The following is a 17,996-nucleotide window of genomic DNA, read 5'->3' on the forward strand; positions in this document are numbered from 1 at the left end:
CTTTTAAAGATGCAAACATGCCTTCTTCAGTGTCAGGCATGAATGAAATTGCAGCATGCCCTCCATCTCTTATTGCTGGCAATCCTTCAGCTCTACCATCTCTCACCTCCTCTCCTTCCTCCAGTCAGTAACACTTCTTGTCTGCTCACTCAATGCCAGACCCTGTATGCCAGCTGTTGTGTTGTACTACTGTACTTTTCAAGATACTGTACTATAAGATTAAAACTTTGTTCCTTATTTTTGCATTTGTTTGTTTTGTATGTATTATTTGTGTGAAAAGTATTATACACCTGTTACAGAACAGTACTATCTAGCTGATTATGTTAGCTGGGTACCTAGGCTGATTTTGCTGGACTTACAAACAAATTGGACTTAATGAAGGCATTCTTACTGCATTTGTGTTTGAATGCTGGATCATTAACCTACTAGGGTTTGTAGTTTTAAGTCATATAACTCTATAAACCTGTGCTTACTAATTTGTAGAGTGGGAATAATAACAGCACCAAAATAGAGGGCAAAAAAATTTAATTTATTCCAAATAACAACCTATGAGGCAGATATGGTTGGTTGTGAAGGACATTTTGCATATAAGAAACTCAGATATGAGGAGTTACTACTGTTTCAAAGTTGCAAACCTGTAGTTAGCAGAGCTGGGATGTGAAACTATGTCTGCCTTTATTTCAAATTTCACTTATTAAATGAGTATATGATATATTTCCTCTTTTAAATAAAGACTGTATCAATTAGAAAAGGATTGCTAAATAGAAGGAACAAAAAATAAAGAAGAATCATGGATATCAAAGAAGATGGTACTCATTCAAAGGCCACAGTGAGAAAGGAGTGCCAGGGACAAAGCAATGCAAATATAATAGTCACATTTAAATTTCTGTGCAGAAGCAACTGAACTGGGTTTTTTTAGCCAGGTGTCTTGAAACGTGAGAATAGGAACACATAACCCAATCTTTCCCTGCCCTTAATTTCTTGTCCACCAAACCCCATTCTGATCATAATTCTACTTTTAAAAAAGCTTGCTAATGTAGAGCTGAACTGAGTTTTCTAGGTACTTATGTCAGAGCCTATATAAGACTGCAAGTATACACAGAAGAACTATACAAAATACATCTTCACGACCCAGATAATCATGATGATGTGATCACTCACCTAGAGCCAGACATCCTGGGAATATGAGTCAAGTGGGCTTTAGGAAGCATCACTATGAACAAAGCTAGTGGAGGTGATGGAATCCCTGTTGAGCTATTTCAAATCCTAAAAGATGATGCTGTGAAAGTGCTGCCCTCAATATGTCAGCAAATTTGGAAAACTCAGCAGTGGCCACCGAACTGGAAAAGGTCAGTTTTCATTCCAATCCCAAAGAAAGGCAAAGCCAAAGAATGCTCAAACTACCACACAATTGCACTCATCTCACATGCAAGCAAAGTAATGCTCAAAATTCTCTAAGCCAGGCTTCAACAGTATGTGAACCATGAACTTCCAAAAGTTCAAGCTGGATTTAGAAAAGGCAGATGAACCAGAGATCAAATTGCCAACATCCATTGGATCATCAAAAATGCAAGAGAGTTACAGAAAAACATCTATTTCTGCTTTATTATCTATGCCAAAGCCTTTGACTGCATGGATCACAACAAACTGTGGAAAATTCTTCAAGAGATGGGAATACCAGACCACCTGACCTGCCTCCTGAGAAATCTGTATGCAGGTCAGGAAGCAACAGTTAGAACTGGACATGGAACAACAGACTGGTTCCAATTAGGAAAAGGAGTACGTCAAGGCTGTATATTGTCACCGTGCTTATTTAACTTATATGCAGAGTACATCATGAGGAACACTGGGCTGGATGAAGCACAAGCTGGAATCAAGATTGCCAGGAGAAATATCAATAACCTGAGATATGCAGATGACACCACCCTTATGGTAGAAAGTGAAGAAGAACTAAAGAGCCTCTTGATGAAAGTGAAAGAGGAGAGTGAAAACATTCAGAAACCTAAGATCATGGCATCTGGTCCCATCAGTTCATGGCAAACAGATGGAAAAACAATGGAAACAGTGACAGAATTTATTTTGTGGGGCTCCAAAATCCCTGCAGATGGTGACTGCAGCCATGAAATTAAAAGACACTTCCTCCTTAAAAGAAAAGTTATGACCAACCTGGACAGCATATTAAAAAGCAGAGACAATGTTTTGAAGACAAAGGTCCATCTAGTCAAAGCTATGATTTTTACAGTAGTCACGTATGGATGTGAGAGTTGGACTATAAAGAAATCTGAGAGCCAAAGAATTGATGCTTTTGAACTGTGGTGTTGGAGAAGACTCTTGAGAGTCCCTTGGACTGCGAGGAGATCCATTCAGTCCTTCCTAAAGGAATTTAGTCCTGAATATTCACTGGAAGGACTGATGCTGATGCTGAAACTCCAATACTTTGGCCACCTGATGCAAAGAACTGACTTATTGGAAAAGATGCTGGGAAAGATAGAGGGCAGGAGGAGAAGGGAGTGACAGAAGATGACATGGTTGGAAGGCATTACCAACTCAATGGACATGAATTTGAGTAAACTCTGGGAGTTGGTGATGGACAGGGAAGCCTGGCGTGCTGCAGTCTATGGGGTCGCAAAGAGTTGGACACGAGTGAGAGACTGAGCTGAACTGATTCAGTTCTATGTATTAATTTCTTCTGAGAGTTCTTGCGAGAAACACTAACCCCCTCTACTCTGAGACACTACTGAAATAATGTTTCTGAGCCAGAAATGTTTCAGATCAGATGACTCTGGAAAGCAGCAAATCCCACAAATTCTCTCCCTTTGGGGAGGGTTCTAGTCAGCCCCACTCTAACTAGATGCATCCCTATTTCCTCTTATAGAAGCTGTTATCCCATTTTGAAGATGAATAAATCATGGCTAAAATGGGTAAAAGAACTTACTCACTGTCACACAGTGATTTGGTTAGAAGAATTGTGCTTTGATCATTGGATCATTTGGATCCCAAAATCCATTTTATTTCTACTGCATCACTAAAGTACTATGAAAATCCGGATTCTCAGGATAACGTTGGAGAGAAACTTTTCTTTCTTTCTTTTTTTCTACTTATAAAATAATTTTTTATTGGAGTGTAGCTGATTAACAATGTTGTGATTGTTTCCGGTGAACAGTGAAGGGTCTCAGCCACACGTATACATGTATCCATCCTTCCCCGTACTCCCCTCCCCTCCAGGCTGCCACATACTGTTAAGCAGAGTTTCCTGTGTTATACAGTAGGTCCACGTTGGTTTTCCATTTTAAATATAGCAGTGTGTACATGTGGATCTGAAACTCCCAAACTATCCCTTCCCCTCATCCTTCCCCACTGGCCGTCATAGGTTCGTGGAGACAGCATTTTCTGCTTTCTGTTTTTCACAACACCAATGATGGCAAATGGAAAGAGCTTGAGATGCACATTAATTATTTTGTCATAATTAGAGACCATTCATATGATATCCAAATTCTAGCTGTTATGTTGTCTCTTTGGGTTCCCAACTCTCTGACTTGGGCGTGGGAGGGGACCAAGTCTATTTCCTTTGTAATGCTGTGTCTGCATTGGTTGATTAGTTGAGCTATGATCGGGGTGAAAGGTCAGGACTTAGAACTTTTGCTCTAATTTACTCACCCTCTCATTTTCCTCCCGTCTTAATACCTTTCTCTTCATAATTCATTTCTCTTGGCACTGTCTTCCTCTGCCACCTTCATCAATGCAGTTGTCTCTCAGAACAATGATCCCTTTAGGTTTTCCATGTTTCAAATTCTTCTGATTATACTGGCATGCTCTGGGTAAAAATAAAAAAGAGCCATGTAGAAAAATGAACTTATTCACCAGTGTCAGGCAATTTCTAAGTCTTGTTTTACAAGTATGAAATTATGAACCATGCATGGGCTCCCAGTTTTTAAAAAAATAATTAAAATGATTTTACTGAGAAGACTGTTTTCCATATTTCTTAAATGCTGAATTATTTTGTCTTAAAATGAAATTCTTTTTAAAATTGGAATGGAACACCCCCACTACATTCTTGTTTCCAAGTACACCCTAATATATCCATGAGTGTTTTTAACTGTTCTTTGAATAGTTCTAGTGACAGATCACTCCTAATCATATCAAGCAGTTGAATTTTTTTTCTTGGATGAGATTACAACTTCTTTTAGAATGTGCTGGAAATTGTACCCTTGTAATTTTCAACCATTGATCCTAAATTGTGATTAGGAGCACCAGGGTAACAACCCTCAATTTTCTACTAACGAACAGTCTTAAGATGCTATTCCTTGTGTTGGAAGAATTAGAAAACTTTTACCTTTCTTCGCATGATTGTCCTTGAAGTCAATCGGACCTCGTGTCTTATTAAATCAAATTGCTGTTAGTCCACATGTTCCTCATCCTGTCACTAACCTTTTGACTTTACTCCTTCCTCTCTCCTCTGTTTCTCTTCTCCTTTTCTCCTTCCCTTTCCCCCTCCTCTTCTTCCTTCCCTGCCTTCCCCCTTTCTTCCTTCCTATTGTCTTTTTATTTCAAACCCCAATACAGGAACATACAATCCTCTAAAATAAATATCCATTAGTTGGACTGAGGCCACAATTTCTACCTGCTGTGATGTTCATAGTTTCTAGTTAAAGATCACTGTGTATGTGTGTTTCTTTGCCATGTGATCATGACCATCTGTCCCAAGTTAGTGATACCTGCCTGCATTCTGTCTGGTCAAGTTCTGAGTAAATTACTGCATTCTAGGAGGTAAGTCAAAGGTCTAAAATTTAGATGCAGATCAGTTGCCACATCTGACGAAAAGTTAAAAGCCAGAAGTAAGTGGTGAATGCAGCAGTGAGAGGTCTGTTAACTGGAGTAGGGAGTGGGGGAGCTCAAGTTGATCTTCAGGACTTGCATTTTTAGAGTTTACTTTTATTTTTAGGTACTTACTTAGAAATAACTCTGCTTTTAAAAAGTGTATTTAAATAAGTTAATAAATATATAATGTAGACAGGAAGAAGAAATTAAGATCAACTAAAAAAACACAATGATAGAAACATCAGTGGAAGCCGGGAGTGGGTGAATCCACTTGCTCTCGCTGATGCTGACCATGTGTGCCTGGGAGGGCCACCTGGAGTCCCATGTCCAGTGGGGGCAAGGACATCTCTCCTGTTTTGCTGTTCCCTCTGGGTGCACTGGAGACACATGTGGCATCTCCTCCCTGGGGAGTCTGGCAGCTGTGGCAGTTGCTGGAACTAAGTATTCATGAGCCTCTCTGCATCTCAGAGGCAGAGGCAGGAGAGAGCTCACACAGAGTGTTAGCCTCACTCTTAGAACTCCTGCAGAAAAGCCATCACAGACTGTTCTGTTCTGTGACAGAAACTATTATCTTTGTGTCTCTTTCTCAGTGCCTGCGGCAGTGAGGGTTCTTTAGGCCACCTCTTTTTCTTAAGTTTCTTGGAGATGCTGCAAAATAAGAAGAAGAAGAAAAAATTGACTGCTGCTGCTGCTTGCGGAGTAGTTTAAAGAATTGCCTGCCTTCCAATTTATTTCCATGGGTCTGGCTTCCAGGAAGGTTGTCAAACCTCTCGGTGCCCATTTTCGTTAGCTTATTCAGTGTGAGAAGTCACAGAGCATCCTAAATTCTGAGGAAACTGGTGATACTACTCAGAAAGATGTCAGAGAAAGTGGAGGGGCAGTGATCTTGAAAGTGATACAAAATTCACAATGTTCAACATTTATATAAAACATTTCTCAAGTAACCTCCAAGCAGTTCACATTTCCTTCTCCTCTGATAAAAACTGGAACTAAAAGAAAGTTCTGGAGGGGAATTCACTATGGTAATAGAGATAAAAAACAAAACTTTACAAAACTCGACACTGCAGGGTGGTATTCCAATTATGCCCTGGGTTGACCGACTATTGCAAGAACATTTTATGCCTGTGTGGCTTCTTGTGGATTTTAATGTTCATGATCTGATGCACTGGACACCTCTCTGCTCCAGAATGACATTTCCCTTCTTACTGTCAACCTCTTGTCATATACCAGATGACAGTACCTCTTGGGTGCAAATAAGAGATAGCAGACAGATACGCCTGATCTTGCAGTGTTGCTATTTTTCAGGAAGAGTGATGTACAAAGTTTCAGGCCATGAGAGACCATCCTTTGTTCTATATCTTTGCATTGCACATGTCACCCACATCACTCTCCTTTCTCAATTCTTCTTTCAGCTATTTATATACAGATGTGAACATCAGAGTAACCACTTCTTTTCCTCTAATTTTACCTTGTAAAACTGAAAAGTAAAGTCACCAATTTAGGCATACATTGAGGAATCATTAGTATTTCTAAAACATTATGATAAAAATATTTTTAAGATGCTTTAAATCTATCTATTGCCTCTGAGCTTGAGTTAGCATGATTTTTAAAAACCTAACTGTTGTTTTTCCGGCGATGACGACCTCCTCACGAGAACATGCCTCTCACAAAGGATCTTCTTCATCCCTCTCCAGAAGAGGAGAAGAGGATTCCCAAGAAGAAGCGCCTGGTGCAGAGCCCCAATTCCTATTTCATGAATGTAAAATGCCCAGGATGCTGTAAAATCACCACCGTCTTTAGCCATGTGCAAACAGTAGTTTTGTGTGTTGGCTGCTCTACTGTCCTCTGCCAGCCTACAGGAGGAAAGGCAAAGCTTACAGAAGGATGCTCTTTCAGACGAAAGCAGCACTAAAAGTTCCCTGTATCAAGATGAACGGGAAACCATCCCAATAAACACGTTTTGGATACATCCTGTTTATCGTCTTGTTTTACTGCTAGGAAGTTCCTACCTCACGTATTCGGGGGCAACCAGAAGAGTGGATTCTAGAGTCATTTGGGGCAATTTGTGAAATAAAATGAAGGCAGTTTCCAAGTCTAAATTCCACGGTGCTGAATATAAGGACTCCTTACCTAGAAAGAGGAAAGCTGTTGATGCCAGCACCACAAAGAGGGCAAAGAGGAGAATCTGGTAAGAACCTGCGAACTTCTGGAGAACACCTGAACCATCACATTGATCTACACATTGGCAAAATAAAAGAAGATAGTTTTTTAATATATCCAGGACAGGTGTTGCATTTAAAAATTGTATGCTCCTGAGATATCTAGCTGAAGCACTCAAAACCTAGCCCTCTAGGAAATTCTGTTTCTTACCACAGAAAAAGGGGTGAACTGTACTTGTACCTCTACCTCTTTTTGGCTTTTTACCACTCTAACGTAATAAACTACAATTCTTGAGCCTTTAAAAAAATAAAAAAATAAATAAATAAAATAAAAAATAAAAACCTAACTGTTTCAATTCTGGTTTCCTCGGTGTATATGCCCAGCAGTGGGATTGCTGGGTCATATGGCAGTTCTATTCCCAGTTTTTTAAGGAATCTCCACACTGTTCTCCATAGTGGCTGTACTAGAATTGAAAGAGGCGCGTGTACCCCAATGTTCATCGCAGCACTGTTTACAATAGCCAGGACATGGAAGCAACCTAGATGTCCATCAGCAGACGAATGGATAAGGAAGCTGTGGTACATATACACAATGGAATATTACTCAGCCATTAAAAAAAATGCATTTGAATCGGTTCTACTGAGATGGATGAAACTGGAGCCCATTATACAGAGTGAAGTAAGCCAGAAAGAAAAACAACAATACAGTATACTAATGCATATATATGGAATTTGAAAGATGGTAACGATAACCCTATATGCGAGACAGAATAAGAGACACAGATGCATAGAACAATTTTATAGACTCTGAGGGAGAAGGTGAGGGTGGGACGTTCTGAGAGAATAGCATTGAAACATGTATATTATCATATGTGAAACAGAACACCATTCCATGTTCGATGCATGAGACAAGGGCTCAGGCCCGGGGCAATGGGATGGCCCAGAGGGATGGGATGGGGAGGGAGGTGGGTGGGGGGTCCAGGAAGGGGAACACATGTAAACCCATGGCTGATTCATGTCAATGTATGGCAAAAACTATTACAATATTGTAAAGTAATTAGCCCCCAACTAAAATCAATAAATTTATAAAAAAAATAAAAAAAAATAAAATAAAATAAAATAAAATCCTGCTGAAGACAGATAAAAAAAAAAAAAACCTAACTGTTGAGTTCTGAAATAATATCACATAAAATTACTAACAACAAAAAAACTGATTGTCACAAAGCACACAGTTTAGTGATAGCTTCAAGATTCATATTTAAACTATTTCTTCTGAACAAGCTGCACTAAGAAACTCCTATAAGATCTTGGACAGACTTCTGCCTTCTTTGTGACAATGAGTTTCCTTTGCAGAAATTCCTCTCGACACTTTGGGTAGGAGTCAGTGAACTTTGAGAAAACTGTTTTACTCCCATCTAGTAAGAGTCTGTTATGTAATATTTGCATATCTTCCAATTCAAGTTTGTATTTCTTTGGTAGGCACGTTTGTAATTGATGAGCTTCTGAAGAAAGAAAGCATTCTTCGTCATCACAAAGATTTCAATTTTTGTCACCTAATTAAATGTTCCATATCTCAGCAACTCTATTGCTCAGCAGATGTTGGACATGAAGGTCTCTGAGAAAGAGATGTGATAAATGCTTTTTCAGTGGCTTCCACTCTTTTGAAGACTGGATTAGAATGTTGGCAAAGAATAGTGCCTCTCAGTGCTGAGAATATGAATTGATTGCCTTGTGATATCAAACACAATTTTCTTTTTTTTTTAATTGAGATATAGTTGGTTTATAATCTTGCATTTATTTCTGCTGTTCAGCAAAGTGACTCAATTTTATATATATATATATATATATATATATATATATATATATATGTACACACACACACACATTATTTTTTATATTCTTTCCCATTATGTATTGTCCCAGGACACTGAATATAGTTCCCTGAAACATAGTCTTCTTAAAACACTTGAAACATCAAGACAACAGAAATTCAAATTTTACAACTAGACAAAAAAAAAAAAAAAGGAAGAACCATTTAAGAATCTAATATGTGGCAGATACTGGCTGTACTTTCCATGTGTCAAGTCACAATTACTGAAGTTGGCTTTGTTAAGATTTAGGGGCCTGTTTCCAACTCCATACTTCTATGAATGAGGAGTGGAATCAGTGAGGCTCTGAAGTTAATATTATAGCCACCCATTCAGCATGTCTTTAACTGGTAACTGTCAGTGTCTTCAAACAGTTCACCCTCACCTTTATTGAGATACAGTCACTACTTCTGTGAACTAGTGCATTTATTGATAGTCGAACTTGGTGAGGTTTCTGAGATCTATGATGTAGGGTTTTCCCCTCTCCTTCGGTAACAATGAACTGAAAATGATAGAAGTGTGAGTTCCATCACCAATGCTCTAATACCAACTAGGTGTCCTATGATATAATTCAATTCTGGCACTAACTAAAACATAGTTAGCACTGACCTCACAGATTATGGACTCCGTCTCACAAGGCTGTGCCCATTTCACACACCCACTTTAACTCTTCTATGACCCCAAAGCCACCTACACTCTTGCCCAGCTTAGCTACAAATTCAGGGATTCCTGTAAATCTTTCAGATTTGATAGTTAAGTTACAACAAGTCACAGAACTCAGGAGACTGCTATACTTAGTGAAGTCGCTCAGTTGTGTCCAACTCTTTGCTACCCCATGGACTGTAGCCTATGAGACTCCTCCATCCATGGAATTTTCCAGGCAAGAGAACTGGAGTGGGTTGCCATTTCCTTCTCCAGGGGATCTTCCCGACCCAGGGATCGAACTCATGTCTCCCGCATTGCAAGCAGACGCTTTTATCACCTGAGCCACCAGGGAAGCTGCTGTACTTAAGACTGGCACTTTATTATAAAGAATGCAAGTGACTAGCCAGAGAAAGAAATACACAGAATGACAAGGCTTGGAAATGTCCTGTTGCAGGGGTTTCTGTCCCCATGGAGTCTGGGTGCACCACCATCGCCATGCCTATATGTCAGTATCTTCTCCAACCAGGAAGATCCCTGAGCATCATTGCTCAGTGGTTTGTTACATAGACATCCTTGATTAAATCACTGGACACATGATTGAACTCAATTCTCAATACTTCACTCTGAAAGTTCAATTGCTTGTTTGTTTTTAGTCAACCAGCCCTCATCCTGAACTTTTCCAGGGGCCCTGGCAGGAGTCATCTCATTAAAATAACAAAGACAGTCCTGTCACACAGGAAATCCCAAAAGCTTTTGTAATTCTGGCCCTAGACAAAAACCAACTAGTTAGCTATCTAGATTTATTGTATCACAGAGGGTAATGGAATATCACAGAATTCTTTTCCTTCTTATTCAAAAAATCCCTTGGAAAAAAACAAGGTTGAATATGTCTATTCTTGTTCCTAATGGTATTCAGAAAGGAAATTTTTATCTGTCGGTTCACTTAGCAAACCAAATGTTTCCTTCTTAGGAATCTATGACCCTAAATGGGCATAACTATGGTAAAGTTTCTGGTGGCATCAGCATCAGACAATATTATATATATATATGAGGGGACAAATTTTGAGAAAGTTAGGAGACTTTTCAAAAATTCTGGACTTCCCTGGTGGCCCAGTGGTTACAAATCTGCTTGCCAATTCAGGGGAAGCAAGTTCAGTCCCTGGTCCAGGAAGATCCCAGATGCTTCAGGGCAACTAAGCCCCCATGCCTCAACTTCTAGAAGCGTGCACACCCTAGAGTCTGTGCTCTGCAATAAGAGATGTCACCACAGTGAGAAGCCCAAATGCTATAACTAGAGAGTAGCCCCTGCTCGCTGCAACTAGAGAAAGCTGGAGGACAGCAACAAAGACCCAGTGCAGCCAAAAGTAAAAAATAATTAGTTAATTTAAAAAATTCTACAACTGAAGACTACATGAAAATTTAGGCTTTGAAACTACAAAGCCCATGGATCTCTCTAGTAATGATGCAGTCTTCCAACACAGAGTTAGCCCAGGATTTATTTATTTAAGGTTACAGTTTCTTGTAGGCCAGCTGAAAGGAGAACAAACATGAACAAGTATTAGAGTAACTGACTTCATGCAGAACTGAGGGTGATTCAACCTTGGAAGCAATGCAAAAGGCCACAAACATCAAGTAAGAGAAATAGGACATCTGTGCTTAAAGTATTTCTGTTAATAAGTAAATATCAAGTTAAAACAAACCTGGCATCCTATCTCAAATCATGGTCAGTCTTTAAAAAGGTTCTGTAATCATTAGAAATTACTGGTGTCTGCTATGCTTCCTCATGGAAGTGTTTTCAAAAGTATTAGCTGAAGGGGAGTAAATATACAATCAGGAATTCATGGAGAAAACTGCATTTTTGTAAAGATACATTACCTGGAAAAAATACTTAATAGAATACATTATTTCTCTGTTATTTAAATTCAGATTTTATGATCCATATTGGAGTTCTATTAACCTGCCAATTAATATAATAATTAACTCATTACCTTAATGGTAGCATAATTATCTGTTAGCTACGATTGCATTTTAATTTTCCCAAAGTCAAAGCATAATGGTTTTATCTATACTCCCCATATGTAATTTTCTCTCTAGGTCCTTTCCCCTGCAGGTATTAAGTAGGACACAGAGAAGCTCTGTGATGAGTTATCTAATCCTGCCACACCTAGGCTAGTCATTTTACTAGAGCTAGAGTGTCTCTAATAAATAAAAAAAGAGAGAGATGAGAGAGAGAATTTGAAAAAAAATACCCTAACGGGTTCTCCATATGATTATATCTCCTTCCTGACCTGGGATGGAGATCCACACTTTCTCTGGGGAGATCTCTGCTTCCCTGGTGATGTGGCCTTGCAGTTTAGTGAGTAGAGTCATAAAGAAGATGTGATGGGTTAATGAGTTCCTGTCGGCTCTCTGGATGCTCCTCTTATCTGCTTTCAGGTGTCTTATGTGCACTTATTGCACTGGTTTGGTAATCCAGCATTGGTGTTTGGACAAGAAGGAAAAAAATAATAATGTTCAAGTTTGGTTCAGTACAGCTTAACAGAAAAGAAACTTCAAATAGATATTACAAAATAAGGTCAGATAGTCAGCAGAGGGTCAGCTCTTCTGTCTTTCTTATAAAACAGTGGAGACATCACAGCAACTCTTTATTCAGCATGGGTAAATGCTAGATGCTAAGTGATTTATTTTGATCAACCCTCTGATCTCATAATAACTATATAAGTTAGGTATGATTATTATATCAGTATTACAGATGATGCTTAGAAATGTAGTATAATTTCTCCCAAATCATAGAGCTAGGCAGTGATAGATACCTAGACAAGAATGCAGGTTTTTAGGCTTCTCTCTATAAATATTAAAACCTATGTCCTACCATTTTCATAATGGAGTGAAAACAGGTCTAGCTTCAAAGTCCATATTTAAGAAATCTTTTCAAAAATTACCTTTCTTTTCCTGTCTCTTCCTCCAACACACACACACACACACACACACACACACACACACACACACACACACACACACACACACACTCCACAATGCATTACTCAAAAGATCAATAATCATAGATAAACCATTTTTCTCTTTAGTCAAGGGGGAGACAGTACTATTAGAAAAATAGATTTATTATTTGACAATTGAGTCATAAATACATAGTTGGTCCAACAAGCATAAAACCTGTAAGGAATCGCTAAGCTAACTTCTATACTTTATATTTCATAGACCTAGAGACAAATGTCTATAGTGTTGGATCCTCAGCAATAAATTCACAGATTCTTTAGCTTTGCCTGATTAAACCTTGGTTGTAAAAATAAGAAAATATCATCTAGTCCAGTTGACTGAATACCTTTGAGTGTATCCACCTCATATTTGGCCACTGCTATAGACTACATTGTTGAAAACCTAATGTGGTTCATCTGAGGTTGAGATGATGGTTGGAGCAGGTTGTTGGAGACAGTGTTTTCAGGACAAATCAAGACTGCCTTGATTTATCTAAGTTCTCTCTTGTTCCAGGTTCAACTTAATTCCAGGTTGGTGTTTTGGTGAGAAGTTACATGCAAATAACAACTACCATTCTGCTTCCCATATCTTCTCTTGAGACCTCACACTTAGTTTCTTACGAGATGAAACTCAAATTCAAAACTCAAATAGAAAACATATTTTTAACTATTCTGAGCAGCAAAAGCACACACCGTCTCTGTGGGACAGAGCCAATGACTTCTTCCAGGAATCAAATGACGACATTCTTACTAACACCAGTGCCCAATGACCCCAGGCATCAGTGGTGGTGACAACATTGATGGGTCCCAGCTGCAGTGGTGCCTTCAAAATGCATCAGAGCCATAGCTTCTGTGTTTAGCACTGACAGTGACAAAAATGTCATTGCAAGGAATCAGAACACCAATTAGAAACAGGTTAGCTAAAAGGAACAGTCTGTGCACAGGAACTGTAGAGCTGAGACTCACACTTATGTGTGGTGGTGGTGGTTTAGTTGATAAGTGTTATCTGACTCTTGCGATCCATGGGCTGTAACCCGCCAGGCTCCTCTGTTCATGGATTTTGCCAAGCGAGAATACTGGAGTGGGTTGTCATGCCTTCCACCAGGAGATCTTTCCAACCTAGGGATCAAACCCTCATCTCATGTCTCCTGCATAGGCAGGCAGGTTCTTCACCACTAGGGCCACCTGGGAAGCCCACACTTATGTGTATTTGACTTTAAAGCTCATACCATACTTATTGGATACGTAGAAAAGTTTCCAAACTACTCTGTCTCAGTCTTATCAGCTCAGATGCATTGGACACCAGAGAGGATGATGAATTGTCAGCCTCTGTGCTGTGTGCTTTATGTGCTAGGTCTCCAAATATAATGGTTGGTAGTTTTAATATGTATGTCTTATAGCATTGGGATAAACTAGAGAAAGGTTAGAAGCCTTGTCCCACTCTACCCACCCCAGCCTGGATAGGATCATAGAATACACCAATCTGTGAATACAACTGAGTTGATATTATTTACTCCAATTTATGGGAAACTTACTTCCCTCATAGCTCAGTTGGTAAAGAACCTACCTGCAATGCAGGAGACCCGGGTTCCATTCCTGGGTCGGGAAGATCCCCTGGAGAAGGAAATGGCAACCCACTGCAGTATTCTTGCCTGGAGAATCCCATGGACAGAGGAGCCTGGCAGGCTACAGTCCACGGGGTCACAAGAGTCAGACACGACTTAGCGACTTAACTACTACTACTTTTATATAAATATTTTCTTTTAAAAGAGAGGCTTAATCCTTTGGGCTTTTCTTAGATGGCACACCTTAAATGCATTTCCTTTCTGCATTTCCTAAATGCATTGAATCAGGTTTGTGTCCTGGTACTTCTTATGCAAATGAACATTTCCAGTGACTCAAACAAGACCTCTCAGTGTCATTTAGGACCATTTATGGTCTAACAGTGCTTAAGTGTAGGTTTCTTAATGAAGTGGAACTGTTTCTCCTGTGCATTAAGTGCCAAGTGAAATGGCTGTTGGCTAACCTCAAGTTAATGAAGTAGTTCCACAGTATCACCTATGTGCTAATAACTTAGGCATGTCAGGGAAAAACAGAGAGGGCTTAAATGAGCATAGAATGCCATCAATAAGTTAGGTTGAATGGATGCCTTCCTGAGAATTTAGTTTTGCATAAAGCAGGAGGTCATAAGCTCATGTGGTCCTATAGTCTGGAAAGATAAGTTTGTGATGGGAGCTTGCATTAGAAAGTGCTTTCAGAAGCTTATCTTCTGCAAACCACAAGTTTGACAGGACTTTTACATCATCTGTTAAGGGTCATTGGGAAGAAAAAAGAAGACATCAAAGAGTAGTTAAATCAACACAAGAGTAAATTTCTGCAATTGCCCTTGAATAAAAACAGACTATTGTGCCAACTCTTCTAAAAATGGTTATGTTCAGTATTTATCAATGACCTCTGGGTATGTCCATGAGCTAATAGAGCTTTCCTTCAGAATATGCTTGACACTTGCAAAGTCTAAATGATGTCAAAGAAGCAATACAAATATATCATAAAAGGCTATCATCCTATCAGGTGAAATTACCTCTACAGGAAAGAAAAACTACTCAAATGCAACCATTCATCACTGAGCTTTCTCCTCCTCCATTTTAAACAATATTATATCAAATATAAAATGTTTACTATTTAAGGGAATGACCGTGTGTGTGTGCATGTGTGTATGTGTATAAATGGACATTTCAGGGGTTATCATGTCTAAGACCAAAACCAAATAGCCCGTCTTCAGTGTAGGTTTTTACAACCCCTCTCCATTAACCAGGGCACTAAAATAACCTCTCTTCCATGATGCACACTCCAGATTCGCTGTTTGGAATTAAGAATTATTTTCCCAGCTTCTAAAGGTGCTAAATGAAGATGTCTGTTAGCTGTCAGCACTCACTGGGGGATTGACTTAATTTAAAAAAATTCTCCTCACCCAAATTCATGCCTGCTTTCAGAGGCAGTCTACATGCCTGATGAATATGGGGGTATAAAAACTGCCTCCCTCATCGCAACACTGAAGGAACATTGTGGTTCCCGAGTTCTTTCTGGGTTCAGTCTGCATCACAGCTTCATGAGTTCTGTCTGATCCTGTGTTTGCTTCTTCTATTCCACAGACGTAAATCCTCAAAACATTCCTTTAGTAACTATTCTGAGTACCAATTTTCATGTTTTGGGCTGGCTCTGGAAGGACTCAAACTGCAACACCTTCTTTTTGCCCCCACAGAATTTTTAGATATATTTGTTTCTCTATTTCAAAAATCCACCAATTTTTTATAATAGTTTATGTTTTCTTGTATGTTTGCTTATTTACTTTTTTGATAGCTCTATGAGGTAAGCATTATTCTCCTCCTATGCCAAATGAAGCTTAGAAGAAGTTTACAGCTTGTACACTAGTGGAATTAAAATCTGGGTAATATATTCTTTGCACAATAAAAGCACTCATTCTCCTAATAATTGACCTTATTTAATTATACTTCTCCCATTAGGAAGATCAAACCTTCTTCACCTTTTTATATCCACTAATTGAGTCCAGTGTCTAGCCCTATATTTATAACTATATTTATAAGTTTTGAGAATTTGGAAATATGAACGACTTTGTTAATCTGTAGTTTCTTCATTGTTAAAACGGATTAATAGTGTAAATAAAAGCAAGATAAATTATGTAAAAGGTATAGCATTCAATTGGATTTTGGTCCCTAAGTTCACCCTTAGGCTAGCTAATATTATGGGAAGTTAGGCATAGTGTGTGTGAGTGTGTGCATGCGAAGTCGCTTCAGTCATGTCCAACTCTTTGCAATCCTATGAGCGTAGTCTGCCAGGCTTCTCTGTCCATGGGATTCTCCAAGCAAGAATACTGCAGTGGGTTCCCATACCCTCCTCCAGAGGATCTTACCCACTCAGGGATCGAACCCTTGTCTCCAGTATCTCCTACACTGGCAGCCGGGTTCTTTACCACTAGTGCCACCTGTGAAACCCCTAGGCATAGTGCAGGGATTAACAACATGAGTATTGCAGTATCAGGTAACTCTGGTTTCCAGTTAAAACTCTGAGACTTATTTCATCCCCAATTTCAGATAGTTTTTATGAAGTCTCTAAAACTAAAATTAATCAGCCATAAAGTTGTTTAATTCTCGTAACAATTCGGTAAGATCATCCATGTGAAAATGGTATCAGGATGCCAGAAGCATTACTAGCCTTTAACAAACAGAAGCTATCCTGTGAAGACACACACACACACACACATACACACACGTGTGTTTGGGTCAAACAAATATGCTAGGACAAAAGAGGGGTCATAATTGGGAAGAGATGGAAAAAGCAGCTAATAGGTTCCAGGCACTAGTTGGTTTTGATAAATTATGAAATTCAATAGAAAATCCTGGCATTAGAAATAAGGAAACTAAGTTCCAAGAAGATTAAATAGCTTCCTTAAGGTCACAAGGGTTTCCTAGGTGGCTCAGCGGGTAAAGAATCTGCCTACAATGCAGGAGACACGGGAGATGTAGGTTTGATCCCTGCGTTGGGAAGATCTCCTGGAGTAGGGAATGGCAACTCACCAGTATTCTTGCCTGGAGAATCCCATGGACAGAGGAGCCTGGTGGGCTACAGTCCATGGGGTCGCAAAGAGTCGGACACGACTGTGCATGCATGTGCAAGGTCACATACTTGGTAATGAAGGAGCAGCTGTTCAAACCCAGGTCTATTTACTACAGAGACTGGGGAGAGGAAGAGAGGAATAGAAATTATAAAGAAATAAAAAATGAATGGGGAGAAATATGAAGATGTATCAGATGAATCTCTAAATTTTTGTACAAAAGAGAATCTTGAATCTTTAGTTGATCACAAACTTCACAAAATCTTCTTCACATCAATTCTTTCTCTCTCTCCACTGAAAATGTCCATCATTCTGTAGAATATGTTTCTCTCAGGTCTCAAGGTACAAGTGTTGTGGTCTCCACTGATTGACTGCAGAAACCAAAATCCAATTTGCAGGAGAGTTCTTACTTTCCTATTAAGCACACATCACCGTTAAATGCTTACTGTCAAGAAGTTTCATCAGGCTTTCAAAGCTTTTCTGTACTGCCTGTGAGGTACTCACAATACCAGAGATTACCGATAAAGGCACTTCCACATCTACAGGGGTAGTTGTGGCAAACAGTAGAAATGTACTTTCTGACAGAATTAAGACAATTATCCATGAGATGAGTTCAAGGTAATGCGAAGGTCATTCCCACTGCAGGTTATTCTTAGTGAGATACAATTCTGCATCACCTCTATCCCTCAAGGAAAGAAAAACAAAATCAGATGAAAAACTGTGTATCAAATCTGAACTTCTTTTGATCCAGTCTTACAAGAGATGATAAAAGTTGGTCATTCAATAAGGGGGTCTGGTTTGTAACTACAATCGCCCCTTGTTATCTGTGGGGGATTGGATATCAAAATCCTTGGATGTTCAAGTCCCTTATATAAAA

The 17,996-nt window shown here is 39.2% G+C and overlaps 1 protein-coding gene and 1 pseudogene across 1 annotated transcript in view; both read left to right on the top strand.

Moving 5' to 3' along the window:
- CDH8 (cadherin 8) overlaps positions 1–17,996 on the top strand; it is a 1,308,359-nt gene that overhangs the window by 502,534 nt on the left and 787,829 nt on the right. The window lies entirely within an intron of this gene.
- On the top strand, positions 6,476–6,792 carry LOC145512208 (small ribosomal subunit protein eS27 pseudogene; annotated as a pseudogene).

The sequence above is a fragment of the Giraffa tippelskirchi genome, chromosome 7 (assembly GCF_054371585.1).
Source record: "Giraffa tippelskirchi isolate mGirTip1 chromosome 7, T2T-mGirTip1v1.2.pri, whole genome shotgun sequence".
NCBI lineage: Eukaryota > Metazoa > Chordata > Mammalia > Artiodactyla > Giraffidae > Giraffa > Giraffa tippelskirchi.